At 42.3% G+C, this 12,121-nt stretch overlaps 1 protein-coding gene across 7 annotated transcripts in view; it reads left to right on the top strand.

The window, feature by feature from the left end:
- SATB1 (SATB homeobox 1) overlaps positions 1-12,121 on the top strand; it is a 94,669-nt gene that overhangs the window by 9,081 nt on the left and 73,467 nt on the right. For 2 of the 7 annotated variants that reach the window (XM_073223785.1, XM_073223784.1), the window contains exon 1: positions 10,687-11,752. The exons of 1 other annotated variant lie outside the window; for it this stretch is intronic. The gene's annotated coding sequence lies outside the window, so the exon portion shown is untranslated. Of the gene's footprint in view, positions 1-10,207; positions 10,346-10,686; positions 11,764-12,121 lie in introns of those variants that run through there. 4 more of the 7 variants (XM_036996282.2, XM_036996286.2, XM_036996284.2 and 1 more) reach the window with 4 other exon arrangements.

The following is a 12,121-nucleotide window of genomic DNA, read 5'->3' as shown; positions in this document are numbered from 1 at the left end:
GCTTGCCTTTTTTTTTTTTTAATGATTCTATCTGTAGATTACCTAACTACTGTCCTTCTTTTCAAAATTAAAGAAAGTAGAGAACATTCAGTCTGTTTACTGGCTAGAAGTCCTCAGGGATGTCAGGCAGACATACCTTTTTTTGCTTTTGGTCACCTGGTAGGTTCTCTGGGGAGGCTACATCACTGGTGTGGTTCCTGCCATTTAATTTACACTGGTGTTTTGGCTGGGATGGAGGCATATGGGGAATGCCAGGAGAATTACAAAAGGAGCCGGGTATTAAAATTCAGAAATGATTAAAATTGAAATAAAAGGATGCTGCTTCTTTGCCAGTACTCTCGCAGTCATAATGACACATAGAGATTAGTTTCCACCTTCATCTTTTCCTTCTTTCTCATTTCCTCTTGTTTATTGTTGACACATTTTCCTTATGTCTGTCTCCCATTTCTGTATCTTTTTGCACCATTATGCATTCCTATTTCTCCCTCTTTCCTTAAGCACGGAGAAGCCTACTTAACCTTATTATAACAATAACAGAATAGGTTATTAATATTTAATATGCACATGATTAAAATTTCTCTCCCTTAAACATAGGTCAGCTGTATTATTATTAACTGGCATGTAATTTTTCATTTAAAATATTCTTATTCTGCCCTTGCTGTTTCTGAAATGTAGTCTACTTTAGTAGTGATTTAATACATAATATTTAGAAAACTGTGGTCGGCTAGTGAGAAAAGAACTTACCAGTCATGGATAATCAATTATGCATGAATTCAAGTGTAACAGATGGAATCTGGTGAGTTAAAGTTTCTCTTTGCCTTAGTTTTTTTTTTGTTTGTTTGACACCTGTCTCTTATATATAGATAAACATCTACTGTAGCATGTGAGAAATTTCCATACATCTTTATATTCTCTTTAAAGTGAACTTGATTTTTTAAATTTCAGGGCAGAGAAAATTTTATATGGCTCCCAGATGATCAGATTCTTTTCCATTACTTTATATAAACTGAACCTGCTCCCGCTTGACTTGTGAAGGGTCACTCAGCTAGTTAGTAGAAGCTGAAGCAAGACCAGATCTCACTATGTCATTCATCATCTTTTGTGGAAGTTGCTTAATAACAGAAGTGTTATACTAATTCTGGGTTTGAAATAATTTCTGATGAAAATTGTGGTAGACTTATTTTAAATTGTGGACTCGTATGGCATGCAAATAGCATCTGTGAACATGTGTCATGTTATGCTATATGTATTTTACATATACATTTATTCATACTTGGATGTTGGCCAAACAATTGGATTTCCAAAATCTACTGAGACTCCCCCAAGATTTGGTTTGTTTCCTAAACTGTCGCATATGCCAGCTGGGAAGATGCCTTTCCACTTGCATGCAGTGTTGTAAATTCTTAGTGACCCAAACTCCTTTGTGCAAAGTGAATTAAAAAGTTATTTTTGAGAGTCTTGTGACCTTCCCAGAGAGGTAAGTTTAATTTTCATTAAATCTAATGTGGATATGTAGTGTTTTTTCAGTTGTAGACATCACAGAACAGTGGGTATTGTCCGTCTTTAAAGCAATACAGTCTCAAACAATTACGAGCTGGTCCCTGTCAAGATTTTTCATAAATATGCTGTTTGTTTCTTTCCCAAGTATATTTATATGTAGATGTATATAAAATACAAGTGAAAATAGGATTTACAGATAAATAAAAATAAGTGATTAAAAAATAGCCTCAAGGCTCACTAGTTCTGTTTTTTAATTTCTACTGTAGCATTATTTATCAACTTTTTGCTTCCTATCAGCTGGAAATTTGCATGTTTATTTATAGTTCATGTTAGGTATCTAATGAATTAAATTCCACAATAAACACACTAATAAAGAAAGAGGCACCTGTCAAATAGGTACCTGGATATGCTCTAGTGACAGCTCTACTGTGAAACTTCTTTTAGCATTTTATTTATGCTTTTATATATAACAAATGTGTAATTTTAATTTTGTTATTTTGAAATTCATATTTCATAATCATGCATCAAAAAATACATACATGTAGGTATGAACTTTAATGAGATATAATTTATAAATGAATATCCAATAAACTGAAAGCTGTCATTAATATAAAAGTCCCTAATGTAAAATCAGTAAGAATAAATAATAGGAAGCAGAATATAAAGAAATATATTACAGAAAAAACATTACAAATTACTATATGCAGAAATACATACTTTAATCCTACTTACTATAACTAAAAGGTGATTGATTACATTTGAACGCTTTTGGGGCTTTTTATAACAAAAAATGTATCCTTTTATTAAAAAATAGAATCTAAAGTCTTTATGCAAGGACAGATTATAAGTTATTACATTGACTACATTTATACAGTTGCCACACATCTGCAGCTCTACTTCACGTTTTGACACCCTAAGTGCTGTTTAATTGGGAGGGTCTACTGTTTCATGAGGGCAGTTAAATTTTACTTGTTTGAAGAACATCCAGAAAGACTTTTTGGACTTAAGATACTCTTACTGGTTTGTTTTTGTCTATGCTTCCTTCTCTTATTTTGCAAATATTTAGTAGTATAAATAAATGCAGAATAAACAAAATATAGGAAAAAAAGTAGAAAAAAACCTGAAAAGAGAACCATTTTGCATCAGAGGACCATCAGATTACCTACTTTGGGTGGGATCTTGCTCTCTAATTACCAATCCATGTTAATTATCCTTGGGTCAGGTATTCATCATATGAATTAATTTCCTAGCATAAACTGGACTGTGGCTGTTGGTGGGTAAGGACAAAGAACTGGAAGGTTGGTGGCAAGGATGGGGTTGTTCCATGTGTTGTAGTTCATTGTTTTCAGCTTCATTTTTATGATAATATATATCTGTCAATCTGAGGGATAGATGAAAGATTGTTCTAGTATTTTTTGTTGAAAATTTTTTTGGGGAGGTAAAGGGCACATAACACAAAATATGCCATTTGACAATTTATAAGTGTACAATTTCATGGCATTAATTACATTCTTAGTGTTGCGCAGATATCACCACAGTCTGCTTCCAAATCTTTTCCATCATCCCAAATAGAATGTGCTTTAGTTTTGAATTAAACTCCTTTGCTTCAATAAAGTTCAAGCATTACAGTGGCATTTAATCATTGTCTGAGTGTGATGTGGTTGTTTTAGGGTGGCTTTCCTTCCTGATGGGCAGCTCCTGTCCAGTGCCTTTTGGTGATGGGCAAGGCAGTACACTGTAAGATATTGACTTTGACCGACATTCCCCAAAGATGATCTGGACTAGGAATGCAGGCCCATTGTCTCCTCAAACTGTTTCTCCCTCCAATTAAGCCAGGAAAAATTAGCAATACCATTCACTTCACTGAAAGGATTTGGTTGATATGTCTTGGCTAAAGGTTGATTGGGAATGTTGCTCTTTGACTTCATTGGAATTAAAATCCCCCGAACTTCCTACTGCCAGACAGCTAGGGGTGTGGTTCCCAGCATCAGCCTCCAGCATGGGCACTGTGGGCACTTCGATTCTGCTGAAGTGCAGTGACTTAGTCTGCAAATAAGTTGAACAGGTTTCAGCTATTCGAGGAGAATCCCACTCAGGGTTGAAGTTTTCTGGGAAAAAAATCATGCTCAACTACATTCAAAAAAGAGTTAGAGGGCACAGAGGTGGTTCTGGCTCCGGTAAATAATACCCTTGTTGTAGACTTAACTTCCACGTGTAATTTTGTGGTTAGTTGCTATGTCTGTGATGATAAATCATGTACTTGCAGAGGATTTCTGGCACCCCTGTAAATTTCAAGCAAGTGCCCAAGTGTTAATTTACTATGGTTCCTGGAACAGCATACCTTTATTCTCCAAATCAGTGATCTAATAGCGTGCCCACTACATTGTTTTTTGTTTGTTTTAAACAAGTGGCTTGCATATATATTCATTAAATTTTGGGCAAATGCAGATTCCTTGAACGTCCTTAACTTTTCCAGGTGAACCCAGGACTGAGATAAAAGCTTCACTTGAGGATGTCCTGGCAGGTATATTTGATTTCCTATCTCCAAAATATCACCAAACCCAATGCATGCTAACCCTGCCGGTACATTGGAATCACCCTGGTAGCTCTATAAACACACAAATGTCTAGCTCCCACCCCGGGCCATTTTGATTTAATTGCAGTGGGGTACAGCCTGGACATCTGGATTGTTGAAGGAACACCTCAGGTGATGTTAATGTGCCGCAAATGTGGGGAGCCATTGAGCTAACTTCTGAACCCAGCGCCTGGCTTGACTTCCTAAGATGGCAAGAATCTTCCTGAGATTCTTACAGGCACTCACTCATAAGAACAGTTCTTGGATTCCTTTTCCTGTGATGGCAGGCTCTGAGAGACTCCAGGAGTACAGATGTAAGTACACCCTCAAGATGTGTGAAGACTCGCAGTTCGGAGGAGCAGACAGGTAAATGTGGAATGCCACACAGGAGGACAGGTAGCGTGATGAAGCATCAGAAAGGAAACCACTGCCAGCCGGAGAAGGTTTTGGACAGAAGAGGTGCAATCAAACTGCATTTTAAAGGATATGAGAGAAGGATGGTCCCCAGGTGAGAACTGGGAGGAAGGGCACTCTTGAGGCAGTAGGGGAGAAAATGAGGCAACGGGAAGCTGGAGGTACTGCGGTGGTGATGCCTGCATACAGCAGCACTCACAGGAGTACTGCGCCCGCCCTGCTCAAGTGCATATCCAGGTCTAGACAGGACATCAGTTTTGATGGAATGATTGCCATTGTGCTTTGTCAACGTTATGATCCCATCCTGACATCTCTGGAAGGAAACGTAGTTTTTAAAACATTTTCTCAATAAATTCTTGTTTAAAAAAAGGTAACAAGACCCAGTTGCCCTTCGGTTTTAGAAGCCATCTGCAATGGCTGTTCATTTCCTTTATTCCAGCTCTCCTAAAATTAGCGTAAACACTGGACTTCTTATGCTCAGCTTTTCTTTCTTTTGTCTATTAAACCCATATCACAAGCTAGCAGTGGGTATTTATATCCACCCCAAAGTAATTAGGAAGTAACTTTTGATCACTATCAATCTAACTGTAACTGTAACTCCACTTATTAGGGAAAAACAAAACCAAAAACCTAAGCCCTATATTTAGAGTTCATTATCATTTCTCCTTTATCTCCTCTGAAACATTCTCAGGACTTTTGCTGTTATTTCCTACAGTACGCCAGTATTTGTTTGGTATCTGGATGCCCTCCCAGTTTGAATAAGTATCTACATTAAGGCTTCCAAAAGAGCCATTTCTAATGGCAACAATGCTTATTTAATGTGGGGGTGGGAATGAGGGTGGGGAATGACTCTGTGGCTTTTTAACTTCGAATATGATCTATTTAAATGTTCATGGAAAGCAGCATTTCGGAAAAATGCATATTATTCCAAATGTACTCCAGGACCCTTTCAAATACAGACATGTCTAGAGAGTTGTCTTAAATTTCTGTGCACTGGTGCACAAGGCTCATTCCATGCGACTGTACAGATGTATGGGCTAATTCTAAAATGGAAAATGATTTCAATTTGGACATCATTAGAATGTCTGAAAGCCATTCATCACCTCTGAGGCTCCTAAGGCTCCTCCTGGCTAGGCCCTGGATTTACTTAGTCTTTTATAGAACTTCTCTAGATAAGTGCTAATAGAACTTTCTATAATCTACACTGCCCAAGGTGATAGCCACTAGCCACGTGGTGCTATGTGACTGAGGAACAATATTGTAAATTTCATTTAATTTCAATTAATTCAAGTTTAAATGATATAGCCACCTTTCCCATTGTTACCTCCTTTTCACTTCCACAATATCTGAAAGGAATTGTTATTGCATTTAGTAATGGAGGTTGGTTGCAAGTAACACAGTGTAGGCTTTTTGCCCTTATTTGTTTATTTGTAATGTAAATACCACAAGGACAGTGTGTGGATTCCTGGTAGTAATAGCAGTGAGCAAGACACAGTCTCTGCTCTCATAGGACTTACAGTCTAATATGGGACACATTTATCATGTCAATAATTATCCAAACTGTTAACTGATTAAGATTGTGATGACTGTTACGAAGGAGAAATCCAATAGTCTATGAAGGTATAAAATGGGGGCCAAACCTTCTTGATAGGATTAGTCAGAAAATTTAATCAGTTCCATTTATTCACTAAACAAGAAAAGCAGGAGGCGGCTTTCCTTCCCCAATTTCAGGGCTAGGTCATGCTGGCGGCAGGACCAGTGCTCTAAGAGCAGGGCAGCTCATGTGTACCTTGCCAACCTTGCCACGACCTCCAAAGATATGGGGTTTGTCCGATCTAGCTGCATGCATACACACACTGCAAACTTCTGAACTTGATGGAGTAAATTCTCCCCTAAACCATGCAGTTGTGATGATGTCAGTCACAGATAAGATGTGAGAAATAGGGTGCAAATGTTTACAGGATATTGCATTTCCTCTCCAATATCTGTTTTGACAAAGTTGTTTGGGCTCCAGCCCCAGCATTTTCCTCTCCATTCTTACCAATTTCTATTTGATCCATTCAAGGAATGATGTGGAAATCATCCCTGACACCCCAGATAGACAAAATGAGACACATGAAAGCAAAACATATGGCTCAAATAGACATCCTTATATGGCCAACACAGACCATATTCCCAGAAATTCATATATAGAAAACACCACCTGCAGCTAAAGCCAAAAAACAAAAGAGTTGACATGACAAAAAGAGCAATATGCTACATAAACGGTGCTGCTTTGAGAGCACAGAGAGCCAACTGTATTTGAATTTAAAAAGATGGAAAAAAAGAGTATGTCCTCAGACAGTACTATGGTGGTAAGCATTGCTTTCCTAACACGGTCACTGGTGGAGGTGCCATCTTTTAAAAGCGTTCAAATTCTAAATGCTTTCTCTGTTTGTTACAAATCCATGTGCTATTCAGAACTCTGAATGTGTTCTAATGCTTTCAGATATCTGCCTGCATATTTATCTTAATACGATGCCATCTGAAACATGTAGTAGTCCTTTTTTTTTAAAGTCTTGTATATCTGTTACAATATTTCATCTTTGCTACCTTTGTGTAGCCAGTCTACCTTCTCATGTGTTTAAAAATTGCTGCACTCTGTTTTAACTGGCATCCACATGTGAGTTGATGGATTTGACTTGCAATATTTCATGTTCCTGAGGTTTTCGTATTTTGAAACGTAGATTTACAAAGCTTAACTTTTTTCAATACTTGTGTCTTTATTGCTACATATAAGATGGCTGTGTAGAATAAATTGATGTTTTTCTCCTTCCACCATACTAGTTTATCCTCGCATATGTCTAACAAGGTGGTATTTTCCTAATTATCTTTCCTTTTTCTCCTTTATTTTAACCTGTATTTACAGTGGCCAATGCTCACTGGTTATAATTAGTATCTTAGATGTAGATAACACACAGTAATTAAGTTCATCAGTGTACTATATTACTAGGAGGGCATAGATCACTGTGTGCCATTTTACTTATGTCATTTCTTATAATCATATAGTTCTGAAATAATGTGCTCGAGGGAAAATTAGTGTGTATATGTGATTAATAGATACATAAATTTGTATACATATTATGTATAGATACATAATATATCTTTATTCCTTATAGTAAAGTTCTTATTAGATATCTTTATCCTTATCTTTTCTGTTTATCATTTTCCAAGGCCATGTCCATCCTTATTATGGGCTTTGATGTTTTATGTTTGAAAATTAGCTTGTAATTCCTGGATAAAAGGTGCTATTCAAATGTAAAGAGTACTATTTTAATTTCTACATTACATTAACTAGGACATTAGAAGACTAAGGCAATCAGGAAATTTTCAGTCTTATTTATTTGTGTAAATGATGGGATAAACATTTACAGTATTTTATTGTTATGTCTTAATATTAATATTTTCAGTAATCCTTTACTCTTTTTGCTCAAATTTTGTTTTGCCCAACAACTTTCTTTCCTTTTTTTTTTTAACATTTAATGAAGTTAATTTGCATGGATAAATCTTTTTGTGTGGGTAGTCCACTTTATTTTTTTATCTTGCTGTAGTTGGTAAATTTAAGCAGCATGATACTAGAATGCAGTGTCCCTACTAAAAACCAAGCAGGTTTCAGGGAAACATGTCAGGCATCTCCGGTGTTAAACACGTATTAAAATATAAATCTTGGAAATTCCTAATTTAACCTGTCATATTGCAAAAATCACTGTCATTATAGAGTATCGAGTACTATCCATGCCTCTTTTAAATATCAAATCTTTTTTAAGTTAAGTACTTTTATCCACAATACCAACTCTTGACACCAGTGCTACCTTTTGCCAAGGTTGTGTATTTCCTTATTGTTTCTCATACTTTACCACACTTAAGCTTTTAAAAATGCAGTATCATTTGGGCTTTTTAGTAAAGGTTGCCTTGTATTTATTTTGTTTTTGATAATGTGTTTTGTGCCTTATTATCACATGTTCTGTCTTTTGCTTAAGGCTTAGATTTATGTGCGCCAGGATTCGTGGTTGCCTTCCCGGATTTTGACTAACCTTTCCGGTTTGTGGGTGAAACTTGGGTGCCATTACGGTGATATATTTTCATTGTGTTTCTCCTAAACTTGTCCTCCCAGGAGGCCGTTATTTCTTATACTTCATCTTCCGCTTTACCTTCTGTTTTTCTTAATTTCTAATGTAAACAGTCTGTCTAAGAGTGTATTGGTAGCTTTAAAGAGCTTAATTTGCATATTTCCCTTATCTCAGTACTTGTGCTAACTTGTTGCTCTATCAGTAACAAAATGTTTACCTGATTTTTCTCTTTTCCCTACTAGTGTATTCTGAAAAATATTTCTTACATTTTTGTCTTTGATGATTAACTGCCTCCAGGGTTCTAAGATGTTTAAATCTAAAACCTAAGCCATACATGCTGCATCTCTATTTTGGGCGAAATTGTAATGTTCTTTATGTTTACGGGAGCTATATTTAATAGATCATGTAAATAAGAGTGTCGTATTTAACTATTTAACGTGCTACTGACCGTTTATCTAACTGGGCAGCTTACCCTAGATCACAGAAGTACTTATTGCTGCGACAGATCTGTGTACCCACCCAAACTTTCTGCCCAGTGGAAATTAATTCAAGAATGGTGGCATCTTTCTCTTTGTAATAATAAGTCGCGTCTCTTTCAAGCGACCCAAATTGTGTTTAACTTGGCCACGATGGGCCAAGTATTTGGGCCTCCCAACGCGTTGTATGGCTCGGAAGCGAGGGAGTTTTGAACCTACCTCTGATTAGTACAGAAAGCTTACTTTTTGTTTTAATGTTGGACCTTAATAGTTTAGGATTCCTCCTCTTTTCGAACGTTTCAAGGATCCTGGCCTTTATTCCTCCGCAAACGCTTCCGCACCCTCCGCGCTTCTCCGCAAAGATCGACCTCCCGATTGTCCCCTTAGCCACTTCCTGAAGGGCCCCCGCCTCGGTCCTCTGCGCCTGTCACCTGCCCGCCCGGGTGCCGGGGCCGTGCTCCCGCCCTGCCTCGCCTGTCCCCCTGGTGCCCGTCCGCGACGCTCCCAACGTACTCCTTTCTGTGGCTTTTGTGGCGTGTGGGCGGCCGGCTAGTGCTCCGGGCCCTCGCCCCCTCCTCCCTCACTCTCGCCCCCGCCCCCGCCGGGCCTGCCCCTCCTCCGCCGCCGCTCGCGCACCTGCCCCTGCGCCGCGCCGCGCGCCCCTCCCGCCCGCCGCCGCCGCCGCCGCCGCCGCCGCCCCTCCTCCCCGGCGCCCTCCCCGCGCCCCGCGGCGGCCGGCGCCGGCCCTCGCGCAGCGCCCTGTTATTCTGGGTATTGTGTGTAATAAATGTCGGGCCGCCTCACTCTAATCAAGCTCATTACAAATTCTTGCGCGCCCGGGGCCGGAAATCGTGCGCTCACCCCTCCCTCACTCATTCACTAGTTTCTTGTCTTTCAGCTTTTTAACTCGCCGCCCCCGCCCCCTCCCCAATCCCGGCCCTCCAGCCCGGGTTTTAATCCCCATCCTTCCCCGCCTCGCGTGCACCCTGCCCCCCGCCGCCTCCGCTCGCACCCCTGCCTCCTCCGCGCCCCCCTCCGCCGCCACTTGCTCGCTCGCTCCCGCTCCCCGGACGCGGCGCGGAGCCGGCCCCGCTGGGGAAGGCTCGGGCGGCGCGGGCGGCCGGGAGAAGACTGCGTGCTCGGCGCTGGGGCTGCGAGCGGGTGATTCTGTATTAAAATGAGGAGGAGGAAGAAGAGGCAGCCACAGCGGCAGCGGCGGCGGCGGCGGCGGCAGCAGCGGCACGGAGGGCTGCAGCCCGGGCGGACGCGCGGTGCGGAGCCGGGCACGGCGGCGGCCGGGATGAGTCAACTCCTGCTTTAATGGGGGCAGAGCCGTCGCGGAGGGCGAGCGAGGGGGAGAGAGCAGCCCGTCCGGGGACTCGCGCTCACACGCACGCACACGCGCCCGCACGCGCGTCGCTCCCGGTGCCGCCCGGCGGCCGGCCTCGCCTCCGCACCCGCCGCGGCCGCGTCTAGCGGGGGGCGCAACCCAGCGCCGGGCCGCCCGCGCGCCGCCCTCTCCCTCCGTGTCGGGACACTCGCCCCCAGTTTTGCCGGGGTTTCCGGGCTTCTTTCCCCCAAGTCCCAGTGCCATTGTGGTGCTCGTTGTTTACCTCGGACTCTGGCTGAGTGAGAGCTTGGCGACTTTTTGGGGGGAGGGGGCGGCGAGGCGGCGGGGTGCCTCCAGTTCTCTCCCCTCCCCCTCCCCCTCGCCCCGGGCCTCCTCCCCTCCGCCCGCCCGCTCGGCCTCCGGACGCCTGCCGCCCCGCGTCCATGGGCAGCGAGAGGGTCCCCGGGGCGGTCGTCAGCGAGGGCCGAGGCAAAAGTGGCCTTTCAGTGCCTTTCCGGGGCTCTTTCCGTGACCTCCTGCCCCCCGCCCTCTCTGTTCCCTGGTGGGCGCCCGCGGTGGGGGTGCGAGGCTGTGGGAAGAAAGTTTAAGGTTTGTTAATATTAGTCGCAGTCGGTGGGGCAGGGGGGGCGGCGGGGGCGACCGAAGGGAGGCGAGGTGGCTTCCCTCCCTGCGCTCCCGGGTTGCTGGGGATCATATCGCAAGTGACAGCCAGAAGTAGACTTTCCGTGCTCACGGCGGAGAGCCCGCGCGAGCCGGAGGCACGGAGGGGCGCGGGGGGACCTTCTTCCCCTCCCGGAGACCTCGTCCGCAGTGATTTTTTCTTCTTTTTAAGAGAATCCTCAGTTACCACCTCGCCTCCCCAGCACCACCACAGTGTACAGCTCACAACGGGTTTTGCTTTGTTTTTACGATTTCCCCCCCAACGAATCACTTGTCAGATCAATTTTATCTTCGCCCTCCTCCCTACTTCCCACTCTCCCTCCTCCCCCATCTAAAACCCCGTTTTTTGAGGTTAGACATTTTACGAACCATATATGTTGTTTTTCGAATTGTGATTTAAAAAAAAAAAACCCTTTCTCATGGCTACTCTTCTAGACGTTTATTTCTGCCCTTCCCCCTTTTAGTGGGGCGGGGGTAGGGGGAAGAGAAAATAATACAATTTCAGGGGAAGTCGCCTTCAGGTCTGCTGCTGTTTTTTTTTTTTTTTTTTTTTAATTAAAAAAAAAGGACATAGAAAACATCAGTCTTGAACTTCTCTTCAAGAACCCCGGCTGCAAAGGAAATCTCCTTTGTTTTTGTTATTTATATGCTGTCAAGTTTTGAAGTGGTGAGTTTCAGGTCGGTTTTGCTAATTTCACTCAGTAAAACTGCAGTGTTTCTGTTTCTAGATAGTACTTTGCTTCTTTGTCTCTTTAAAAGGTCACAGTGAAAGCTTGGCCTGGATCGTGCCGGCCATATGGAATGGATAAGGGCACAATCTCTTAAAATGTGATTATGGGGTTCTGTGGGGGCGAGGGAGGAGAGCCAGCAAAAACTCGCTGAAAAGGATCCCACACTGCAAAAATAGGTTCTTGAAACTGGAATTTCGTGCTTTTTCTTTTTAAATGAAATAATTGCTGTGTCTGAGTGTACTGTTTTATTCAGTCATTATCATATATGGACTTAATTTATGGACAGGGAAATGGGATTTTGAGAA

This window comes from Manis javanica, chromosome 15 (assembly GCF_040802235.1).
Source record: "Manis javanica isolate MJ-LG chromosome 15, MJ_LKY, whole genome shotgun sequence".
Classification (NCBI taxonomy): domain Eukaryota; kingdom Metazoa; phylum Chordata; class Mammalia; order Pholidota; family Manidae; genus Manis; species Manis javanica.
Note: the sequence above shows the minus strand (reverse complement) of the source record. Positions and strands in the feature narration are given on the sequence as shown.